Below are 26,110 nucleotides of genomic sequence, written 5' to 3'. Positions count from 1 at the left end.
CTAGAGTTCAACCGCCAACTCTGGCACTTCAGAGAGCGCTGAACTGGAACTGTACCCTCCAACTCCACCCACTCGAACTTTCTAGGAATTCCATGAGAGCTCCACCAGAACTCTGGGAACTCTGGCAAAACGCCAGGCGCCATCCCAACTTGGCTGTGGCTCTCAACAGGGAGGGACGAGGAAGTGCCAACTCAACACCCCAGTTCTCCCTGAGTGCTTTGTCTGAGCAGCTGCAGGCTCACAGCTCCCTCTGCTGCTCATGGGCATTCACCGGGGTGCAGCTGTGGCCACCAACACCCTGCCCATAGCGCAGCACCCTGAAGCAGAGGCCTCCTGGCTCCCGGCCTGTGGCAGGAGAGGCCAGGCAGCCAAGACCAGGGACCTATTCCGTGAAGGCTCAAGGAAGGCTCAAGGAAGACAGGTGCAGAGCTCCCCTCCTCTGCCTGGATCCTGTTCCTTCCTCTCCCAGGTCGAGGCTGCAGCTGAACCCAGTAGCCCCTCTTAGCGCCCCACATGGGCCCCATATGCCCACTTGGGATTTTTATCAGAATGAGCTTCTTGGGTTTTAACAGCAACAGGAAAGACTCTGGGCCTGAAAATCAGCAATATCAATGTTTATAGCAGCTTAATTCACAATAGCTAGACTATGGAACAAACTAGGTGTCCCTCAATAGATGAATGGATAAAAAAAAATTGGGTATATGTACTCGATGGGATGTTGCTCAGTTTTAAAGAAAGTAAAATTATGAAATTTGCCAGTAAATGGTTGGAGTTGAAGAATATCATGCTAAGCAAATAAATCAATCCCACAAAACCAAAGTTTGAATGTTTTCTCTAATATGCAGATGCTAATTCACAATAAGGTGGGGGGCACTATGGAAGAATAGTGTTACTTTATTTAGGTAGAGGAAAGTGATGGGAGGGGAGGAGAGGGGATATGGGGATAGGAAAGATATTAGAATAAAATAGACATTATTATACATACAATATTGTATTTATTATATATATTATATACTACATTATGTATATAATGAGAAATTATATTCCATCTATGTATAATATATCAAAGTGCATAAATGCATTCCACTGTCATGTGTAACTAATTAAAACAAATTTTAAAAAAAACTTAGTTACTGATTTAATTGCTAAACTCACAAAAAAAAAAAAACTCTGTAAATGCTTTGGTCTTAATAATAACATTGTCCTGTTGTTCCCCAGCCATGGGGAATTTAGACTCCTTGACTGTTAGACTCCATGACTGTTAAAATCTATTATAATATCTGGATTCTCTTGGCTAAAATTGTTATATACCTGCAAAAATGTCTCATGATACTCATTGTTGTCTTTACAGACTGTGTTCTTACCATTCCTACAGGATTTAATAGGCCACCATTCTGCATAATGTTTTCATAAAAGCTCTGTGTCTCTTGATAAAACTGATTCTTTGGGGATCACAGAGGAAACAGATAGTTTCAGAGCCAGGGATGTTAAAGAATTATCATGTGCAGTTTCATGTCTTCAGATAAAGAAATGTATTTAACAACTCTGGAGATAGTAATCAACCGGAGTGGAAAACCCAGCTAGCTCAGTTCCTGAAAACAGTTAGTGAGACGTGCCTGTGATTTTGTCAGCAAGACTAACTGGATTTACGTACTTGGGAAAGGCTAGGTAGAAAATTATATAAAGTCTGCCTCTCTGCCAAGCTGTCTAAAAGTACAATAGAGAGTGTTCAGAAGGCCTGGACCGCTTTAAAAATATGTCTTTTTGATGACCTAGAACAGGACAAAGGGTCCCCCAAGGACCTGCTGAAAAGGCTTCAGAGAGCTGTTAGAGGTTTGGAATAGGAGAAATGTCCTGACACTTTCCAAGGGGTTCTATCTGTGGCAGGACTGAGGAGGGAGTCAATTTTTGCTCAGTCTGCAGTTACAAACCACAGACAAGCAGCCTCAGGGGCAAAAACCTAAAACCAAAAGTTGAATTTCTGCTGAGCTGGTCAGACCTAGCAGCTTAGAGGAGCCCCAAGGGGCATGTTCCAGAGAGAAAATAGCTCCAATTGGATTTTGGTTAGTCAGATTCAAAATAGAGAGATACCGGAAGATGCACACACAAAAAAAGAGTCATGATCTGGAAGAATAAGAGTCCAGAATAACAAAACAATTCTAAGCAGGAAGAGTAAACAGGTGGTATTGCTATACCAGAATTTAAACTATATTACAAAGCAATAGTAACAAAAACAGCATGGTGTTGGCACCAAAACAGGTTGGCAGACCAACAGTACAGAATAGAGAACACAGAGACTAACTCACAAAATTACAACTATCTTATATTAGACAAAGGTGCCAAAAGCATGTATTGAAGAAAGATAGTATCTTCAACAAATGGTGCTGAAAAAACTGGAAATCCATATGCAACAAAATGAAATTGAATCCTTATCTCTCACCATGCACAAAAGTTAACTCAAAATGGACCAAGAACCTAGGAATTAGACCAGAGACTTTGCATCTAATAGAAAAAAAAAAGTAAGTCCTAATTTTCATCATATGAGTTTAGGCCCCAACTTCATTAATAAGACTCCTATAGCACAAGAGTAAAATCAAGAATTAACAAATGGGATGGATTCAAACTAAAAAGTTTCTTCACAGCAAAAGAAATAATCTGTGAGGTGAATAGAGAGCTTACATCCTAGGAGCAAATTTTTACCCCTCACACATTAGACAGAGCTCTAATCTCTAGGTATATAAAGAGCTCAACAAGATAAGCACCAAAAAAAGACAAATAATCCAATCAATAAATTGGACAAGGACCTAAACAGACACTTCTCAGAAGAGGATACACAATCAATCAACAAATATACAAAAAAAAATGCTTAGTACCTCTAGCAATCAGAGAAATGCACATTAAAACTACTCTAAGATACCATCTCACCCCAGTAAGAATGGCAGCCATGTTGAAGACAAACAACAACAGTGTTGGCGAGGATGTGGGGAAAAAAGGTACACTTGTACATTACTGGTGGGACTGCAAATTAGTGCAGCCAATATGGAAAGCAGTATGGAGATTCCTTTGAAAGCTGGGAATGTAACCACCATTTGACCCAGCTATTTCTCTTCTCAGACTACACCCAAAGGACCTAAAAACTGCATACTACAGGGACACAGCCACATCAATATTTATAACAGCACAATTCACAATAGCTAAACTATGAAGCCATTCATCCTTCAATGGATGAATGGGTTAAAAATGTGGCCTTTATACAAAATGAAATATTATGCAGCGCTAAAAAATAATAAGATCATGGCATTTGCAGGGAAATGGATGGCATTAGGGCAGATTATGCTAAGTGAAGTTAGCCAATCCAAAAAAAAAATGCCAAATATCTTCTCTGATATAGTAGAGGTGACTCAAAATAGGGTTGGGAGGGAAAGCAAGGCAGAAAGATTACCTCTAGTTAGGAAATAGAGGTGGGAGGGAAAGGGAGGGAAAATGGGAATAGCAAGGATAGTGGAAAAAGATGGTCATCATTATACAAAATTCCCGTATTAAGATGAGAATTTGGTGTCAACATACATTGTGTACAAACAGATTTGATAAATTGTGGTATAAAGGTATACTAAGAATTGCAATGCAAAAAAAATTATGAATGTAATGCATTCCTCTATGTGATGTATGTAACAAATAAAAAATAAAATAAAAACAGCATTCTGACAGTAGAGAAAGGCAACAAAAACATACATTGAAAAAAAAGACACTGTTTTAAACAAATGGTGCAAAAAAACTGGAAATTCATTTGTTCAAAAGTATAACTTGACTTAAAACTTATGAATTAGATCAGAAACTCCTCAAATTCTAAAAGAAAATGTAGACAAACACTTCAACATGTCAGTACAGAACTGAACTCCATTACCAGGATTCCTGAGCACAGAAATAAAATCAAGACTGAATAAAAAATAACATCAAATTGAAGTTTCTTCATAGCAAAAGAAATATAAATAGTGTAAAGATAAAATCTAAAAAATTGAAGAAAATATTTGCTATCTTTTCCTCACACAATCAATATCCAGAAGGTATAAAAAACTTTAAAAAATTAACATAGAAAGAAATAACCCAATTAATAAATGGGCAAAAGAAATAGATATTTCTTAAAAGAAGAAATAAAAAAGGCCAACAAACCTATAAAAAATTGTTTAACATCTTTAGCAATTAAAGTAAATGCCAATCAAAACTATGTTTATATTTAATATTAAATACTGGAGAGGAAGTTGGGGAGAGGGTACACTAATGTAATGTTAATAGGATTGTTAAATAGTGTAACCACTCTAAAAAGCAGGATATTTTATGTCAATAATTAGAAATAAAACCACAATTTGACAAATCTCTTTCATTCCCGAGTATATGTCCAAAAGATCTCAAGTAAGCTTATTATAGGAATACAGCTACATCAATATTTATAGCAGCATAATCCACATTAGCCATGCTATGATTAACTATGTCTTATGTATCCTTCCCCAGATAAATAGATAAAGAAAATGTGGTGATTATAGATACAATTACTCAGCCATGAATAAGAATGAAATTTTGACATTTGCTGGTAGATGGATAAACCTTGGAGATTATTATGCTAAGCCAGACCCCCAAATTTGAAGTCAAATATCTTCTCTGATATGTGAAACCTAGTCCAAAATAAGAAGCTAAAAATAAGATAGAAAGGGGAAACAGGTGGCAGTGGAATATTCCACCAATATGAAAGAAAGATCAGTGGACTAGATGAAAGAGATTGAGAGGAAGAGAGAAGAGACAAAATAACGTAAGAACTCCTGCTTAATTTGAATTCATATGGTCAAGATATTATGTTCATTTTTACATTATCAATCGGTTTATGTATTTATTATTGAAATGAAGGCTTTTGTTTTCATTGTTATTGTTGTTTGGTAAATACATGTAAATAGATCTTTTAAAAAACTTTTCAGGGGCTGGGGATGTGGCTCAAGCAGTAGTGCAATTGCCTGGCATGTGCGGGGAGCTGGGTTCAATCCTCAGCATAAAAAATAAAAAATACAGATGTTGGGGGGATCCAACATGGCGGCCGGCGAGGAAGCAGCGATTCCAACATCTCCACTTTAACGGGATAAGAAAGACCCATCAGAACAGCGGCAGCCTACCTACGGAGGAACTTCTAGCATAATTCCCTTAAGAGGAGAGCCTCCGCCATCCGGGCTCCCCTGGGAGGCCTAGTGCTCACTCTGGGAGCAGCCGCCTCACTTGCCCGGTTCCTAACCACTCGGTCGCAGCTACCCGGCTCTACAGGTGGCCTCCCCGGCGGGCACAGAGGTCCAATCCCGCAGCCACCAGCAGCTTCTGAAAGCAGCGGCGGCGGCCCGGAGCGGAGTGGCAGCCCAAACCGGCAGATGCCTCCGCCATACTGGCTCTCCCGGGAGGCCCTGCTCTCGCTCGGCAAACAGCCAAACCACCCGCCCGGATCTTAACCACGCAGACACAGCTACCCTGCTCTTCAGGTGGCTCCCAGTGGCCCGACTCAGCTAGACGGGTCCCTGCATGGCCCAGCACATGGCCATGCCCTCCAAGCTCTGCTAATAGCCCCGCACACCTAGCGAACAACCGGGAAACTTCAAAATCTTTCTGTGGGCGTGACCGCAAGGACCAAAGGACTCTCGACCCCCAACTCCCCTTGCTGCCAGAGTCAGGCAGACCTGAGACTCACCAGCGGAACAGGACTAGAGGCCTGCCAGCATGGTAGACACGTCACTCCAATTGGAGTAGGGGCAGAGCAGAGAAGCTGCTCGCATCCGGATCAGGCCCAACGACGCGAGGGGGTGATAGTCATATCGCCACAATTGGAGGGAGGGCAGAGCAGAGCCGCCACCAACACCCGCAGGGTGGGCAGACCTGCGAACAACCGGCAGAGCAGGCCTAGCGGCCCGCCAGCACGGTAGTGAGATCACCCCAACTAGAAGAGGAGCACAGCCACTACCCGCCCTGCAAGGGAGATTTTTCAACTATACAAGAGCAATATAAATAATTAGGGGGAAAATCTCATAAACACAACAGTTTCACCAAGCAGAAAGAAACGTGAGCAGCATGAAAAGACTAAGAAAAGAAAAAACCACAAGCAATGCAGGTCAACTCAACTTTAGAAGAGGTAATAGCTGCAACAGATGGAATGTCAGATAAAGAGTTCAGGATATATATGCTTCAGATGATCTGGAGTCTCAAGGAAGACATGAGACAGCAAAATCAGACAATGAAAGATCACATTGACAAACAAATCCAGGAAGTAAAAGATCAATTTCACAGGGAGATAGAGGTAATAAAAAACAAACAAATAGAAATCCTAGAAATGCAGGAAACAATAAACCAACTTAAAAACTCAATTGAGAATACTACCAGCAGAGTAGATCACTTAGAAGAGAGAACATCAGACAATGAAGACAAAGTATTTCAACTGGAAAAGAACATAGACAGCTCAACAAGTCTGCTAAGAAACCATGAGCAGAACATCCAAGAACTATGGGACAATATCAAAAGACCAAATTTAAGAGTCATTGGGATACAGGAAGACACAGAGCTCCATACCAAAGGAATAAACAGTCTATTCAGTGAAATAATAAGAGAAAACTTCCCAGACTTGAAGAATGAGACAGAATCCCAAATCCTAGAAGCCTACAGGACGCCGAATATGCAAAATCATAAGAGATCCACACCTAGGAACATTATAATGAAGATGTCCAACATACAGAATAAGGAGAGAATTTTAAAAGCTGCAAAAGAAAGAAAGCAGATTACATTTAGGGGCAAACCAATCAGGATAACAGCTGATCTCTCAACACAGACTCTGAAAGCTAGAAGATCCTGGAATAACATATTTCAAATGCTGAAAGAAAATGGGTTCCAACCAAGAATCGTGTATCCGGCGAAATTAAGCTTCAGGATAGAAGATGAAATTAAAACCTTCCACGATAAACAAAAGTTAAAAGAATTCACAGCTAGAAAACCAACTCTTCAAAAAATCCTTGGCAAAACATTACAGGAAGAGGAAATGGACAATAACATTGAAAACCAACAATGGGAGGTAGGACAGTAAAGGGGGGAAAGTAGTCAAAGAGGATAACAAATCAGGTTTAGTAACATCAATAAACAAATATGGCTAGAAGAACAAACCATATCTCAATAATAACCCTAAATGTTAATGGCTTAAACTCACCAATTAAGAGACACAGGCTAGTAGAATGGATCACAAAACAAGACCCAACAATATGCTGCCTACAGGAGGTGCATCTGATAGGAAAAGATATTCATAGACTGAATGTGAAAGGTTGGGAAAAATCATACCACTCATATGGACTGCGGAAACAAGCAGGAGTGTCCATACTCATATCTAATAAAATAGATTTCAAGCCAAAGTTAATCAAAAGGGATAAAGAAGGACACTTTATACTGCTCAAGGGAACCATACACCAACAAGACATAACAATCATAAATATATATGCCCCAAATAATGGTGCAGCTGTGTTCATCAAGCAAACTCCTCTCAAGTTCAAGAGTCTAATAGATCACCATACAATAATCATGGGAGACTTCAACACACCTCTCTCACCACTGGACAGATCTTCCAAACAAAAGTTAAATAAGGAAACTATAGAACTCAATAACACAATTAACAACCTAGACTTAATTGACATATATAGACTATACCACCCAACATCAAGTAGTTACACCTTTTTCTTAGCAGCACATGAAACCTTCTCAAAAATAGACCATATATTATGTCACAGGGCAACTCTTAGACAATATAAAGGGGGTAGAGATAATATCATGCATCTTATCTGATCATAATGGAATAAAACTGAAAATCAATGATAAAAGAAGGAAGGAAAAATCAAGCATCACTTGGAGAATGAACAATAGGTTGCTGAATGATCAATGGGTTTTAGAAGACATCAAGGAGGAAATTAAAAACTTCCTAGAGTTAAATGAAAACACAGACACAACATATCGGAATCTATGGGACACGTTGAAAGCAGTTCTAAGAGGAAAATTCATTGCTTGGAGTTCATTCCTCAAAAAAAGAAAAAACCAACAAATAAATGATCTCTTACTTCATCTCAAAATCCTAGAAAAAGAAGAGCAAAACAACAGCAAAAGAAGTAGAAGGCAAGAAATAATTAAAATCAGAGCTGAAATTAATGAAATTGAAACAAAAGAAACAATTGAAAAAATTGACAAAACTAAAAGTTGGTTCTTTGACAAAATAAATAAAATTGACAGACCCTTAGCCATGCTAATGAAGAGAAGAAGAGAGAAAACTCAAATTACTAACATACGGGATGAAAAAGGCAATATCACAACAGACACTTCAGAAATACAGAAGATAATCAGAAATTATTTTGAATCCTTATACTCCAATAAAATAGAAGATAGTGAAGGCATAGATAAATTCCTTAAGTCTTATGATCTGCCCAGATTGAGTCAGGAGGATATAGACAACCTAAACAGACCAATAACAATAGAGGAAATAGAAGAAACCATCAAAAGATTACCAACTAAGAAAAGCCCAGGACCGGATGGGTATACAGCAGAGTTTTACAAAACCTTTAAAGAGGAAGTAACACCAATACTTTTCAAGCTATTTCAGGAAATAGAAAAAGAGGGAGAACTTCCAAATTCATTCTATGAGGCCAACATCATCCTGATTCCGAAACCAGACAAAGACACTTCAAAGAAAGAAAACTACAGACCAATATCTCTAATGAACCTTGACGCAAAAATCCTCAATACAATTCTGGCAAATCAGATTCAAAAACATATCAAAAAATTATACACCATGATCAATTGTGATTCATCCCTGGGATGCAAGGCTGGTTCAATATACGGAAATCAATAAATGTTATTCACCACATCAATAGACTTAAAAATAAGAACCATATGATCATCTCAATAGATGCAGAAAAAGCATTCGACAAAGTTCAGCATCCCTTTATGTTCAAAACTCTAGAAAAATTAGGGATAACTGGAACATACCTCAACATTGTAAAAGCAATCTATGATAAGCCACAGGCCAGCATCATTCTGAATGGAGAAAAATTGAAGGCATTCTAAGATCTGGTACAAGACAGGGATGCCCTCTCTCACCACTTCTGTTCAACATAGTCCTTGAAACACTGGCCAGAGCAATTAGACGAAAAAAATTAAAGGCATAAAAATAGGAAAAGAAGTACTTAAATTATCACTATTTGCAGATGATATGATCCTATACCTAGCAGACCCAAAAGGGTCTACAAAGAAGCTATTAGAGCTAATAAATGAATTCAGCAAAGTGGCAGGATATAAGATCAACACGCATAAATCAAAGGCATTCCTGTATATCAGCGACAAATCCTCTGAAACGGAAATGAGGACAACTACTTCATTCACAATATCCCCCCAAAAAATAAAATACTTGGGAATCAACCTAACAAAAGAGGTGAAAGATTTATATAATGAAAATTACAGAACCCTAAAGAAAGATATAGAAGAAGACCTTAGAAGATGGAGAAATATACCCCGCTCATGGATAGGCAGAACTAACATCATCAAAATGGCGATATTACCAAAAGTTCTCTATAAGTTCTATGCAATACCAATCAAAATCCCAACAGCATTTCTTGTAGAAATAGATAAAAGAATCATGAAATTCATATGGAATAATAAAAGACCCAGAATAGCAAAAACAATGCTAAGCAGGAAGTGTGAATCAGGCAGTATAGCGATACCAGACTTCAAACTATACTACAGAGCAATAGTAACAAAAACAGCATGGTACTGGTACCAAAACAGGCGGGTGGACCAATGGTACAGAATAGAGGACACAGTAACCAATCCACAAAACTACAACTACCTTATATTTGATAAAGGGGCTAAAAGCATGCAATGGAGGAAGGATAGCATCTTCAACAAATGGTGCTGGGAAAACTGGAAATTCATTTGCATCAAAATGAATCTGAATCCCTATCTCTCACCATGCACCAAAGTTAACTCAAAATGGATCAAGGAGCTTGATATTAAATCAGAGACACGGCATCTGATAGAAGAAAAAGTTGGCTACGATCTACATACTGTGGGATCGGGCCCCAAATTCTTCAATAGGACACCCATAGCACAAGAATTAACAACTAGAATCAACAAATGGGACTTACTCAAACTAAAAAGTTTTTTCTCAGCAAAAGAAACAATAAGAGTGATAAACAGGGAGCCTACATCCTGGGAACAAATCTTTAACCCACACACTTCAGATAGAGCTCTAATAGCCAGAATATACAAAGAACTCAAAAAATTAGACAATAAGATAACAAATAACCCAATAAATAAATGGGCCAAGGACCTGAACAGACACTTCTCAGAGGAGGACATACAATCAATCAATAAGCACATGAAGAAATGCTCACCATTGCTAGCAGTCAGAGAAATGCAAATCAAAACTACCCTAAGATATCATCTCACTCCAGTAAGATTGGCAGCCATTAGGAAGTCAAACAACAATAAGTGCTGGAGAGGATGCGGGGAAAAGGGCACTCTTGTTCATTGCTGGTGGGACTGCAAATTGGTGCAGCCAATTTGGAAAACAGTATGGAGATTTCCTGGAAAGCTGGGAATGGATCCACCATTTGACCCAGCTATTCCCCTTCTCAGTCTATTCCCTAAAGACTTAAAAAGAGCATGCTACAGGGACACTGCTGCATCGATGTTCATAGCAGCACAATTCAAGATTGTGGAACCAACCTAGATGCCCTTCAATAGATGAATGAATAAAAAAATGTGGCATTTATACACAATGGAGTATTACTCTGCATTAAGAAACGACAAAATCATAGAATTTGGAGGGAAATGGATGGCATTAGAGCAGATTATGCTAAGTAAGCTAGTCAATCGTTAAAAAACAAATACCAAATGACCCCTTTGATATAAGGGGAGTAAACAAGGACAGGGTAGGGACGAAGAGCTTGAGAAGAAGATTTACATTAAACAGGGATGAGAGGTGGGAGGGAAAGGAAGAGAGAAGGGAAATCACGTGGAAATGGAAGGCGATCCTCAGGGTTATACAAAATGATATATAAGAGGAAAGGAGGGGTAAGACAAGATAATACAAATGGAAGAAATGATTTACAGTAGAAGGGGTAGAGAGAGAAAAGGGGAGGGGAGGGGAGGGGAGGGGGTATAGTAGAGAATAGAACGGACAGCAGAATACATCAGACACTAGAAAGGCAATATGTCAATCAATGGAAGGGTAACTGATGTGATAAAGCAATCTGTATACGGGGTAAAGTTGGGAGTTCATAACCCGCTTGAATCAAACTTTGAAATACGATGTATTAAGAACTGTGTAATGTTTTGAACGACCAACAATAAAAAAAAATACAGATATTGTATTCACCAAAAACTGAAAAATAAATATTAAAAAATTCTCTCTCTCTCTCTTTAAAAAAAAACTTTATTAATTGGAGAATTTTCACCTGATATATTCTAGATTATTATTGAAAGAAATATTCTGTAGTTCTTTCTCCCTGATTAATCTTAGGGATTTTGATCTCCTGATATAATCATATTTGATTCCTTTCTACTATTCAGTTGCTTACCTACTTTTCTAGTGAGATTTATTTTTTACTATGATTTTGTGATTATGTCATCTTGACCTCTTAGGCAAGATTTTATATCTTCTGTAATATGGATTGGTTGTCTTGCATATTCTTTTATGTTTATATTGAAAAATTTTTTATTTCTCATTGAACTTCAAGGATAATTGTTCTGGATTTGTAATACTGGTTAGAAGTTATTTTATTTGGGATATTAAAAAGTGTATTATTCCATATTTTTCTAATCTTTAGTGTTTCTGCAAAGATACCTGCTGAAATTCTGGTGGAGATATATATATATATATATATATATATATATATATATATATATATACATATACATATATTTGGCATATAACTGTGATGTGTCATGAAAGAGATAGTTTCTGGTAATTCTTATTTAAAGTTCTAAATATTGCGAGAAAGGAGGAGGAAATAGTTAATGATAAAGGAAACAACTGTAGTGAAGCAAAATGAATATGCTTCAGAGATATGTTGTACTATGATAGTCAAGCCAGAATGACTCCATTTTGTTTAATTGCTCCACTTTGTAAAATACCATGCCAAATAGAAAGGTCATGATGGGCGTAAGTTGTTTTTCCTTTTGATGTAGAAATCCTCAAGAACATGGAACTATCTAATGAAGTCATTGTTTCTGTAACTAGGGTAATGGAGCTCTGTTTCTGTAACGGAATGTAAGGGTCCGGCGAAACATCAGAGGAAGAGACCACAAGAGACTGTCTTATGTAACAGCAGAGGGTGGGTTTATTTGGACACCAGCATGCTTGGGCCCGAGCTCTCTATAGCAAAGAGAGATAGAGCTCTGAGAACAGCTTGAGCAGAGCTTATATACTTCCCCTGGAGAGGGCAGTGAGAGAAGTTACATTTTGTAGTTTGGCAGTTGGGGACAGCTCATTCTGGGAACAAGATTAGCAGACAGTCCACAGTTAGGGACAGCACATTCTGGGAACAAGATTAGCAAACAGTTCTTAAGATTTCAACAGTGTTTTGTTAAGCATATAGAGAAACGGAGTGACAAGTACCTATTTTATTAACCTTTCAGGGTGACTAGGCTAATTGTGATTGGATAAGCTTTCTGCCACCTGACTGCAGTCTGTAACTTGGCTTGCTTGCATTGCCTAAACTCCCAAACATTTCTTTTGTGGTTTTCAAGCTTAAAAGTAGTGCTGTTACAATTGGGACTGTACAGGAACTGACTTTATGTTCCTGGTCAGGCTTGATTCAATTATGCATGAATGATCTGGAAGTCAATTTATGAAACCCTGGGACATTGGTTTAACTATAATATTTGGGGGCTCATCTGGGATTCATTTCTTCCCTAACCTCACACCAAATATAATGGGCCTTTGGACCTTAGGCCTTGGAGTAGAATAAGCTCCTGAGAGACTTTTCTCAGCCTCACTCTGATGGTGATTCCAGTCCATCCTAGAACTCTGAGAATCCTTCTTCCTGCTTGCCTGTCAAACCTGGTGAGTTGATTCCTCTGGAAAAAAAAAAGGCCAGACTGGAGTAAGTTATTTATACCAAGTCCCAGGACAAGATAAGACATCATCCCTGTCCTACTGGAGGCCTCCCCATGTGGCCTCACCTGTTCTGTGTCTGTCTTGCCATGTATTGTGTGTGTGCATGGGCCCTTTTTGTTTTCATAACTGCCGCAGTCTGGCTGGGCACAATTCAGGAGCTACTTGTCAAAAGAAACTAACTTTATTTTTAGAACTACAAATGCCAAGCAAAATAGCTCCTCAGGAAAAAAAAACCCTCAGATCCCAACTGCCACCACCAGCTTCCACAAGCCTCTCCCTCCCACACCAGCCTCTCAACCTCCCACAATCCTCCTGCTCTTGAGGCCGATTGGCTGGGTCACATGGGCGGAGCCAAATAAGTCCCCCAATGAGCAGCTCCATGGTTTGAAAGGGCAGGGAAACAGCCCAATGAGCAGCTCCGTGGAGGAGCCAATCATCTAGATGTTGCTGGGGCCGCTGTGAGCCAATCATCAGCTGGAAGTTTGCTGGCAGCTGGAAGTTTGCTGGGGCCCCTTTGGCTGTGGCTCTCAACACATAACCACTCTTCTTTCATCAGGACTCCTTCACTCCATGGAGATTCTTAATTCTCTCAGCACCCACATTCTAAATTTTGGCCTCTCTGGGCTGTTTCCTGACCCTCCAGGGAGTAGAGGGGAGCTCCTGAGAGATATTTCTCAGCTTCACTCTATGAGAATCAAAGCTTCATCCCACAAGCTGCTAAAAGGAAAAGCCTTCTATTTCTGTCTGGGTAAGTTGACTTCTGGTTGAAATTTTTTAGTCAGGCTGAATGTGCCCACTTAAAGCTGAGCCTTGAGACCCACAGAGACATCTCTCTGGTCTCCTGATTGGTCTCCCTAGGTCACATCTGGCTCTAGTTTATGTCTTTGTCAGTCAGTGTCTTTGTCTATTCATTTGTTTGTGTTTGTCCACGTTGTGTTCTATGTTAAATTCTATCTCAGTTTGTTTCTAATGTTAAAAAAAGAAAAATGGTTAAATGTAAATGGCTGCCAATGGGACTTAAAAAACAAAAAAGGTCAAAAGTAAAAAGGCATTCAAGAGAATGCCTTTATTTAGGAACTGGGCCAGGTAGTCAACAGGGTACATCATATCAGTTTCTATAGAGGACAGATTAAACCTACAGTGTTTTATAAAATTATTATTTCTGAATTGTATAACAAAAAGCATAATTTTGTCTAGAAAATTTGGCTTTTGTCTCTCACTATTTGCAAACATAAATAACTCCCAACTATTAAAATGGTCCAAAGATTTTTTAATGGCAGGCTAAAATTTGGTGGCCACCATCCAAGAAACAAAAAAAAAAGTTCAGAATGGGACCCCAGTCTGGGGGACTCTCCCAAGGAGACTAATGGAGTCGTCTCTATGGGAAGTACCTCTATGGGAGAAACAAGGCTCTGTCATTTGTTTGAGTTCCCTTAACTCTTTTAACCTTTGATGAGCAGGACAACCTCAGGACAAAGGCCAGGAAGGCATTTAAAATTTAGATTTGTTAAATGTACAATTTTGGTCCAATATGTCTAGGTTAATATGTTTTTTCTGATTATACTCTACTTTGTTCTAAGGCAAATTTACAAGGGTTAACTCTCAATCTCTTAGGGTTTTTAAAAAATGACCTACAAGGCTTTTGTTTTTCTGTTTGTTTTATGTAGGTGCACAGGTGAACTGTCTGTCTACATGTATTGCCATGTCTATATATACTTGGTACCAAAAATTGACATACAAGCTCATAAATTAAAATTTTAAAAAATAAATTCAAATACCTTTAGCTTATATCATTTATAAGGTTCAATTTAAATTGGGAAAATAAATAAATGTAAAAATGTCTTTTAAGTTTTGTTTCTAGATGATCTAACAGTTGGCAATAAAATGTTAATGTCTATAAAATGTCTAATATTCATTGTCTCTAGGATTTTTCTTCAACAGAAAAAGAATAAAAATTTTAAAAATGATACAAGTACTGTTGAAAGCCCTTGTCTGATAACTTGTTTTTAAGAAAAATGTAAATTAGATCTGACATGTATGAAATTAATCATGGAAGTGTTTGTTAAAGACATCTGATTGGTTTACAAAGTTTAAATGTTAACTGTTAAATATAATATCAAGTACTCTTAACTCCTTAAATTCAATAAAATATTTAAACATTATTGACATCTTTATATCATGAGAACAAGGTTTGTAAAATTTAAAAGTCCCAACAGGTATAATTCTATACACAATGAGTCAGAGGTTTCAAAAGCATGTAAATTAGATTACTGTAAATAACAAAAAAGTTTATCTTATTAAAATGGATTAATTTATCTAAATTTAGAAATTTATAAGGGTTATTTAAAAGTATAAACAAAAATAGGGATCAATGGGTTAAATGTTATTAAAAGGTTCTAAATATAAAAATATATTTAATTTAAAAAAAATGTTTCCAGGTAAAAAGTTTTTATTGGTAAAGTATAATTATAATACATCTAAGTAAACAATGAAAGGGTCTAATTAAGTAATATAAAGGTCTATAAATAAAGAATAAATATTACAATTTTATATATAACTAAGTTGGTTATATAAGTAGCACAAATAGTTAAAACTATTCAAGGTTGTTCTCTAGGAAAAATATTAATATACTGATATATTTATATGTTAAAATGACAAAAACTTTTTTAAAAATCAAGTACACTGTGCCTGTTAAGTTTTGTTCTCTAGAACAACTAATCTTGGAGAAATTAAAGTTTGTATATCTGTGGTTAAACAGAAACTAGTTTTTTAGAGCATTATACTATAGCACAGAGTCTAGATTTTTCTTTAAAAGCTAGACTTAGTTTATAAAAAAAATCAATGAAATTTCAGTAAATTACTCTTTTTTACATATAAATGTGTTCATACCTTTCAGGTATACAAGTCCTTAAGGTAAAAGATTTAAAGGAACATTTTATCTAACTGGTGTTCTCCAAAGTAAAGTTGTCTATAATGATAATTTTAAACTTATAAGGATAACAGATTTTTGTGGGGATTTATTTATATCATTTGATGTTTTGTAACTAAACCTTATGTTACCTTTTACACTGGAATATGGAAATTTAAAGGTATTTTAAAAGATAAGAGGCTGGTCTCTTTAAAGTTTAATATTATAAAACACTTTGCCACTTTTCCACACAAAAGGAAAGTTTAAACCTCTCAGTTTTTCCTTGATTCACATTTTATATGTAATATCATATTGAGTAGCAAACATTCATACAGACTCAGGAAACAATATATTTAAACTTTAAAAAATGATATCTGAAAAAGGAGACAAAGATCAGCTTTAGAACATTTTACCTAAGATTTGTGAAGAGCCCTGCCTTACCTCAGCTAAGGCTCTATCTCCCACCTTACAGCATGTCAGAATTACTTCAAAGTAGGACAGATTTTGATTGATTTAAAGTTATATTCAAATATTAATTTTATTGAAAAGATTACTATGATCTCAAATAGGAGATATAATGTATAACTCAGCCAAGTCAAAATTATATACAAGTTAAATGTTATTACTATTGTTAATTTCACTTTGTATATTCATTATAACTGATGGCTGTTAATGTTTTGCAGAAATAATACTTCAAGAACACACAACCTAAATTAATTTGAGATGTTAAGCCATCATCTATAGACAGATACTAATTAAAAGGGATTAAATTAACTGTAAAAGGGATGGAGTTGTGGCTCAGAAGTAAAGGGCTTGCCTTACATGTATGAGACACTGGGTTAAATCCTCAATATCACATAAAAAATAAATTAAATTAAGGTAGTATATTATGTATAACTATAAATTAATTATTAACTATAGAGTTATGAACTTTAAAGTTAAAGCCAACTACTCTTAGTTTAAGACTGATAAGACTGTCTTGCTGGATGGGTAAGGTCAAGGTGTAAAATTTAGGTTAAAATAAAAGGGCCAAGACAATCAATATTTGGCTCTTGCCCTCTGAGTCACCCTGAACCCAGGAAAAGGGGAAGAGCTTTGTAATTCCAGGCCACATAACCTCCCAATAAGGAAGATTAATGAGACCACTGGAGAATAAAAAGCCAATGAGTGCTCATACTGCAAAAAGGGGAGCATCATTGAGAGGGGGAAACTTCCAAAGGAAGCCATATTGTCAGCATATGACCCATCCTAACATAAATGGCATTAGCAGAGGTAAAATTCTGCTCAAGAATTCCCCAAGAGCGTCCACCAAGAAAACTCATCTGACTCTTACCAATAGATAGGAGCAAGTTCAGTTTGATCAGCTTGAACTTAAACATCTAGCAAAAATAGTTAAAACCAAAGCATAGCCATTCCTAGGGTTTCAAAAAGAAACAACAGACATTTTAATGTAATTTAAGAAGTGCACTTGTGTTAACACACCCCAATAAGTAAGAATGGAGGCAACAGAAGAGAGATTCTTAGGCAACAATGCCTGGTAACTATCAACCAAAACTGCCAGAGCCAGAAGTTTTTAGTCAGTTTTGGCCTTCATATCTTCCTAACCTCCTACATAGGTAAACTTAATCAGTGTTTGCTAGTATAACTATAGCTCTAAGGAACAAAGGGATCTTTACTAAACACAGAGGTTATACCAACAAAGATATTTTACAAAAATCAGATGACATTAACTAACTTAACTAAATGTTGTGTTTACATTCCGGATAACTCTGACAATGTTAAAGATTTATATTCCCTAAAAGGAGCCTTATTAGACTTTGTAAGGCCTTGTTATATGTACAATTTCTCAGGCCTTCAACCTCCTTAATTTCTATCATGATATTCATGGACAGGCTCCAGATGCTATAACTACTATTTTGTATTAATCTTATTTCATCACTCATGTCTTTTGTTTCTCTTATAAAAGTGTCTATCCCCAGGTGAATTTACAACCTGTTCTTCCTGAATCAGATTTTTTCCAGGAACCCCTTGACCCACTCAATTTCTAAAAAGGGAATTCAAACTGCTTGTCTCACCACACATCACCCCTATCAGTCAAAGTACAAAGAATTATCATCTTTTTTTCTTACAGCAGTAGGAAGTCCTTAAAATTAGAGGGAAAAATTACAGTCAGTATAGATGTTCACCAATATGATAGCTTGGGAAGATGTATTTGGGGAACTACCCCCAAGATCACCCTGGGTAATCTCTAAGAGAAACACTTGCTTCCACAGCCCAACTTACAAATGGGACAACTCCCCATTCTCCAAAAATTGTGCTTCCTGGGTCCCACTTTAATCAACCACTGAGCCATGCTTTCTTATTCTTCCAAAAGGAGCTCAGTTTGCCTGCTTGTATGAACTAACTCCTTGCCTAAATTTCCAAGCTGACAATAACTCTGAACTATGTATCATAACCCATCTTTTTCCTCAAATGTTCTATTTTGATGGAGTAGAAGAAAGAGAATGCCTGGATTTATTAGAAGGTCAGGACCCACTGATTTTTCAACACAAATGGGCTGCCCAATTTTAGTTCCCCTCCTAGCTGGCTTGGGGATAGCTAGATCTACTGCTATAGGAACTACAACTCTGATATACTGCTAGATCTACTATAGATCTACTGCTATAGGAACTACAAACTCTGAAAATAGATATAAACGTAGGTGCACTAGAAAGGTCAATTTCCAAACTGGAAGCTTTTACTCTCATGGTCCTATTGATTGAGTACCATCATCTCAGCTATAGTTGGGCCCCTAGTATTTCTCCTGATTGGGATTACTTTAGGTCCCTGTCTCTTAAAAAACCTCCTAAACCATGTACACAGAGTGTAGTTGAAGTCTGATTTATAGTCTTGCAAGCTCAGTATGGTCCTTTAGAGAATTTAAAAAATATATATCATGTGCAGAATTGATATCTAGCCTGCTAAAACTAGTGGAGAATGTGATAGTCAAGCCAAAGTGACTCCATTTTGTTTAGTAACACCATTTTTGTAAAACAGCCATGCCAAATAGAAAGGTCAAGATGGGGGCAAGTTTGGTTTTTGGATTTTGTTGTTGTTGTTGTTTCCTTTTGTTATAGAAACCCTGAAGAAAATGGAACTATCTAATGGGGCTTTGCTTCTGTAACTAGGGTAATAAGGCTCCATTTATGTAATTGGGGTGGCTGAGCAAATTGTAATTGACTAAGTGTCCTGCCACCTAACTGCACTCTCCCACTTCTGTAACCCGGCTTGCTTGCATTGGCTAAACCCCAATGCAATGTGGTTTTCAGGCTTAAAAGTAGCACCCTTACAATTATTTGGGGCTGATCAGGGAACAGACTTTCTGTTCCTGGTCAGTCAACATGGGTGTTCTTCAATAAAGGCTTGATTCAATTATACATGAGTGGTCTGGAAGTCAATTTATGAAACCCCAGGACATTGCTTTAACTATAACAGAATCAAAATAAATAATATTTCTAACATTATTCTAAAAGTATGTCTAATAAAGCTACTTTGATTAATTCCTAAGTTAATTCTCATAAAACTGGTTGAGCTGCTTTCTTAAAGAGTTTCATCATTTCTTAGTCAAGGTGCACTAGTTCTTATGTCCTTGTAATTTCTCTCACTGAAAGGCAAGTTCTGAACATCAGTCCACTTACCAATAATATTAACAATGCTCATCAAAAGTTACTATGTCAAGTAAAAGATAATTTATAGAAAAGAGAAGAATGTATCTTTTATATGTCTTAACTTCCTAAAGTATAACATAACTTTCCCTTAATAAAATAAAACTACATATGGGGGGCTTTGTGCAATAAGCATAATGATTATGCTTTCTAATAAAAATATGGGCTTGGGTTCTTAATTTATATAATCAGCGTGGTGCCTAAAGTTCTCATGACCTTTCAGAGAATGATTGTTGTTTATTATCTGTTTTGTCCTCAATGTGCCAAGATAGAAGAGATAGAAGAGCAGCCTTCTATTTTGTCCTTGATATGCTGAGGGGTAGTAGAACAGCCTTCAAGGCATGAACTATCTGTTATATTCTAGCCATCTGAAATTTAATTTGGTTTGGCATTAAGCATGTTCATGCTTCCTGTCAGGAACATGAGAATAAAAATGAAAAGTTTCAATTACATAAAAAAGTGTCTCATGGTTTCAGTTTCCCACCAGCATGGCTTTGCCACACTTATTCTCACTGTGACCTTGTCAAGACAATGGGGGGGGGGGGGAAGTGCCTTCACCAAAAGAGAGATTCTGAAAAAGAATAAAATAAAAATCCTAGAAATAAATGGGTTCATAAGGAAATTAAAATTTTTGTTGAAAGCATGACTTGTAGATTTAGCATACAGAAGACAGATTTTCAGGGCTTAAACACAGAGTATGATCTTGAAAGCACAGAAGAAAAATAAAAGATTTGTAAAAATACATGATCAGAATATTCAGGAATGATGGAAAAATTAAAAGACTAATTTTTTTAAAAAATCATTGATATAAAAATGTACTGAAATACAAACTAAAAACATTTACAAACTTTTCAGTAAAATAATATCAGAAAAATATTCCAAACTTTAGAAAAGACATGGAAATTCGGGTACAGCAGAACAAGGATGAAACAGAAAAAGCCTCATGAGAACTGTGCAATTCACATTTCAAATTAAGTCAATGAAAATTATCACTGATTGAATGTAAGAGTGATCAGTTTATAATATCTGTAACCGCATTGAACTCCAGGAATAATTTGGCTTTGCTAGGCAGATGTGACCTTCTTTCCTCAACATACATGTATGTCCTCCTAAAGATGCAGGATCAGTTAAAGAAGACAACCTTCCTAAACAGAGAAGAAACAGTTTTCAGTCATTGATATATAAGCAGCTGTACTTTTCTGCTAGAAAAATCAACTCTCAAGAATTATCACAGACTTTTCAGTACAGATTCTAAATCCAAGAGTGATTGCAGCATTTATATGAAGTCCTGAAAGAAAATGAATACAAAGTTAGCTATATAGAGCAAAGTCATTCTTCAGAATTAATGAAATAAAAACCTTTAAAAATAACCACTAAAAGACTTTATGATGACTAATCCATAATTACACAACATTATAAGAAAAAAAATTACACACTAAAGAAAATTTTTAAGAACTGTCAAACTGTCAGAACAAGGGATGAATCTCATTAGAAAAGTAAAAATGTGAGAGAATTAAAATTTAACTAAATATTAGAAACAAATCAAAATGAAAAAAATAATATTATCTCTACAATAAAATCTCTGAATGTAATGGTCTTAATTTCCTAATTAAAAGACATGCCTGGGCATGGTAGGGCACTCCTGTAGTTCCAGCAGCTTGGGAGGCTGAGGCATGAGAATGGCAAGTTCAAAGCCAGCCTCAGCAACTGCAAGGCCCCAAGCAACTCAATGAGACCCTGTCTCTAAATAAAATACAAAGTAGGTCTGGGGATTTGGCTCAGTGTTTAAGGGCACCTGAGGTCAATCCCCAGTATTTTAAAAAAAATCACTAGGAGCAGTCTCTTCAAAACACAGAAAGGACACAGTGAATGAAAAACAGATTTGAGAAGTGGGTAATAAAATAATCATCTAAAATTCTATATCAATAGTTTGAAAACTGAAGAGACTGGAAAATAGATCACCAGAATAGAAAATGAGCACAGGGTACTCTAAGCCACTAAAAAATGGTGAATGAGAGGGGGAAGAGGCATCAAAGCTTTCCCACTTAAGAATGGTGTACAAAGACAAAATTTTAAGCACAAAAGAAACAGAAAACTCCCTTAAGATGTTTAAGATGAGCAAACAAGCAGGTGTGGTGGCTTATGTCTCTAATTGCCTATAATCTCAACAACTCAGGAGGATGAGGCAGGAGGATCATGAGTTCAAAGCCAGCTTCAGCAAAAGTAAGACATTAAGCAACTCAGTGAGACCCTGTTCCTAAATAAAATAAAAAATAGTGCTGGAGATGTTGTGAAGTGGTCCAGTGCCCCTGAGTTCAAGCCCCAGTATCAAAACAAACAAACAAAAAACCCACAACAGCCTTAAAAAATTGTGAAAAGAAAACTAAACCGGGGATTCACAGCCATTTTGTGGCGCCCTCACCCAACTAGTCACCTTCTTAAATCAGTTCAGCATCTTCCCACATCCAGACAGCTACAAATTAAATCAGAGGAAATTCCCTTGCAAAGAGAACTCTTAAAAATACAGGCAGAATTTCTAGAAGGACCGCTAATAGCTCTAAACCACAGAAACTCTCTTCCTTTCCTGCAAAACCATCAACAAGAGGAACAGAGTTGGCTGGAAGGGACTTGAACCAGGGAATTGTATGTCTATTTCTGCTCGGACTCTGTGACCCAAGCAAGGGCTAAAAGTTCTGGGCAGTGTCTGTTTGCTCACTCAATCCTGACAGAGTCAACAAAGTGGCAGCTTTGGCTCTTACAAAGGCAAGGCAGATTCATTGGATTTCCAACCACGAACACAGTGGGAAGGTACTATAGGATATACTAGGGACAGTCTCCATGACCTGCAGGAATGGGATCACAAGGCCTACTAGAGAGATGCTGCCTGAATATCCAGTAACATAGAGACCCAGCAGGAAATTGCCTGAGGCTACACAGCAGAAAGGACCTCATAACAGCTTTAACAGGTGCAGAGTCTAAACCATGATCTAAACTGGCAAATGATGAAGAATTGTGTTGAGAGCCACATCCGAAGGGGCCCCAGCAAACTTCCAGCTGCCAGCAAACTTCCAGCTGCCAGCAAACTTCTAGCTGCTAATTGATTGGCTCCTTTGTGGTGATGCTCATTGGGCTGTTTCCCCGCTCTTTCAGACCACAGAGCTGCTCATTGGGGGACGTTTTTTGGCTCCACCCATGCGACCCAGCCAATTGGCCTCTAGATCAGGAGGAGTGGGGGAGGTTGAGAGGCTTGTGGGAAGCCAGTGGTGGCAGTTGGGCTCTGAGGGTTTTTCCTGAGGAGCTGTGTGGTGTGGTGTGTGTGTTCTAAAAATAAAGTTTGTTTCTTTTGACAAGTGGCTCCTGAATTGTGCCCAGCCAGACTGTGGCAGAATTGTTTGGATATTTTGGGGACCTTGCTTTGGATTTAGCACTGTAAAACAACACAAGCTATTCACAACCTAGGGTGGTGTAAACTGGAACAACCTGAGACTCTTTACTATTGTGCATTAGAGACCAACATTGGCCAGGGGAATACTGTTGTACCAGAGATCACCCACGGAAAATTCACAGGCAAAGTTCCTATTCTCACTGAGAGTCACCAGGATCTTTGCTACATTAAAAGAATCCAATAGAGTGGAAAAGTACACAGTGACACAGCAATCATGGAAAACTCCAGAGCCTACATTCTGAAACACTATTAAGACCCTATTTCAAAATTCAAAATGAAACTCTGGGTCTTTTGAAGTAAAGATAAAAGATTTTTTCTGTCCCAGTCCAAAGGAGAGAAAAAAGCAGAGATTCAGCAACCCAAGACACTGACAACTGATGGGGAAGAGTTTAAAAAACAGAAAAACCACAAAAGGTTGCAGCAGGGAAGACAAGTACAATCATAAGACACATTTCTCAGAAATTTATACCTTTTATACATACTCAGGAAGCAATCTTGCATTAGCTTCAAAGTTTAAAGATGCTGTGATCAGAGTACAAGTGGGTGGGGGTGTCAGCTTTTATGCAAATGAGCTCATGAGGACAGAGGGGCCAATTCTGTGCAGGGTGAGATGTCTGAGAAGAATGGGGTCTGCCTGACTTAATTTTCAAATCAAACCATAACACTACTATATATATAATAGGATCTGCACCATCCAAGATTGGGGGAAGCTACTGATAGTAAGTTCTTAACAACTAGGTAATTGGCTCCTATGCCTCTGAAACTCAAAAGAAATCAACAGACTGATTGACATCTGCTAAACATCCAAACAGGGGTGGGAACCCATGGCCTCTGTGACAGTGGTGGACACATCAATCCAGGCAGAAGTAGTAGGAGCTTCTGAGAAGTCCTGAGTGGGTGATTAGCTCAGGCTCTGAGAGCAAGGCACCTGTGGCAGGACCTGGCAAGAGACTCTTCTGCCAACTTTCAACTTTTCCTGGACCATTCTCTTCATATTGGAATAAACTATATGAGCCACAGTAGCACCATGCCAACCATCTCACCATCATCTAACCACCTCAGCTTCACAATCCCATGGTGGAAGAGATGGCAACATGACGATGACAACTATGACCTTCTACTTTGGCTTTAAGAATGTGGGACTGTTTTCTGGTTTGGTGACCAATAGAGCTAGAGAAATGGCTGGAGAATTTGTGGCAGTGTTTTTACCAGCAATGTTCTATGAAGGACTCAAAATAGCCCTGGAGAGTCTGCTGAGCAAGTCACAAGTCAGCATTAATACAATTCCATACCTTTCCCAGGACCAAATGGACCCATTCTTATGGAGACATACAAAACTGTTGGGCAGCAGATGCTGAGCTTCCCTCACCTCCTGCAAACAGTGCTGCATATCACCCAGGTGGTCATCAGCTACTTCCTCATGCTTATCTTCATGACCTACAATGGGTCCTCTGCATTGCAGTAGCAGCAGGGGCTGGAACACTTTCTCTTCAGCTGGGAGAAGGCAGTGGTAGTGGACATCACAGAGCATTGCCAGTAACATCAGATTCCATGGTGTGGCCTTATCGATTGCAGTGGAATGAGGTTCAATACTGGAAGATGTGGTTTCTGCTCCAATCATCCCTGCTGCTCCTCTTTATACAAATACACACACCTGCTGAATAGAGGTCTAGTTTATAGTCTTCAATATAAGATGGTGATCTACCAAACTGTTTTTCTAATAAGCTGAGATTCTCGTTCCTTTTGAGAAGCCTCCCATGAGCTGTCTTTTCTCCCATCATCACCCTAGATCCTTGTCTAATCCAGGTGGCTTTCTAGTGGATGACTTGTTCATCTGTTCCTTTTTTAATCTTCTGGGTTTTCTTTAAAAGGCAATATGTGAATTTGGTGGGTGTTATTCTGGGTCAGTGATGGATAGAGATTAACTTCAGCCAGCAATGATAACTGAGGGAGATTCTTACCCAACTAAACCAGACTCAAATATCATATTATAAAGTAACCTTCAATCTTTGGACTCAGTGGGTGGGAATGACATTGGACCTTCTCTACGTGTGGTGTGTTGCACAAAATCTTTGTAACTTTTGAGGTGGTTTGAGAGTAAAATAGACCTAGAGCTTGCAGAATGTGTATTCTTGGGCTGTGAACTCATCAACATGTGTTCCCACTTAACATTTTGATTTGAATGTGTTTGTCAGTTTAAAAAATATATACAATCTTTAGCGAAAATGGATACAGATATTTTTAAATGAAACCATTGGCATTTTACTTTGACTTGGTGCTGCAGTCTGGCTGGGCAAAATTCAGGAGCCACTTGTCAAAAGAAATGAACTTTATTTTTAGAACACACACACCGCACCACACAGCTTCTCAGGAAAACCCTCAGAGCCCAACTGCCACCACCAGTTTCCCACAAACCTCTCAACCTCCCCCACTTCTCCTGCTCTTGAGGCTGATTGGCTGGGTTGCATGGGAAGGACCAAAAAACAGTCCCCCAATGAGCAGCTCTGTGGTCTGAAAGGGCAGGGAAACAGCCCAATGAGCATCACCACAGAGGAGCCAATTGGCAGTTGGAAGCTAGAAGTTTGCTGGGGCTGCTGTGAGCCAATCATCAGATGGCAGCTGGAAGTTTGCTGGCAGCTGGAAGTTTGCTGGGGCCCCTTCGGCTGTGGCTCTCAACATCTCCCCCTCTCTGTTTAAAAAACAAGCATGTGGCTTAGGGACCGTGCCTGCCTTAGGTTGTCCAATACTACACATGATCCTTACCCATCATCGGATGAGCTGACCTCAAGGTGTCAACCTCCTGTCTCAGGTTGGTACCATTGAATTGGATCTTACCTGAAATTGACTACTGGTCCAGCATACAGCCACACCTGTGGATAGGTCTT

At 38.0% G+C, this 26,110-nt stretch overlaps 1 pseudogene; it reads left to right on the top strand.

Moving 5' to 3' along the window:
• Positions 1–259: 259 nt before the first annotated feature.
• On the top strand, positions 260–24,792 carry LOC144372152 (high affinity copper uptake protein 1 pseudogene; annotated as a pseudogene).
• The last annotated feature ends 1,318 nt before the right edge of the window (positions 24,793–26,110 follow it).

This window comes from Ictidomys tridecemlineatus, chromosome Y (genome assembly GCF_052094955.1).
Source record: "Ictidomys tridecemlineatus isolate mIctTri1 chromosome Y, mIctTri1.hap1, whole genome shotgun sequence".
Lineage (NCBI taxonomy): Eukaryota > Metazoa > Chordata > Mammalia > Rodentia > Sciuridae > Ictidomys > Ictidomys tridecemlineatus.
The sequence above is the reverse complement of the archived record's forward strand: the minus strand, read 5'-3'. Positions and strand labels throughout refer to the sequence as shown.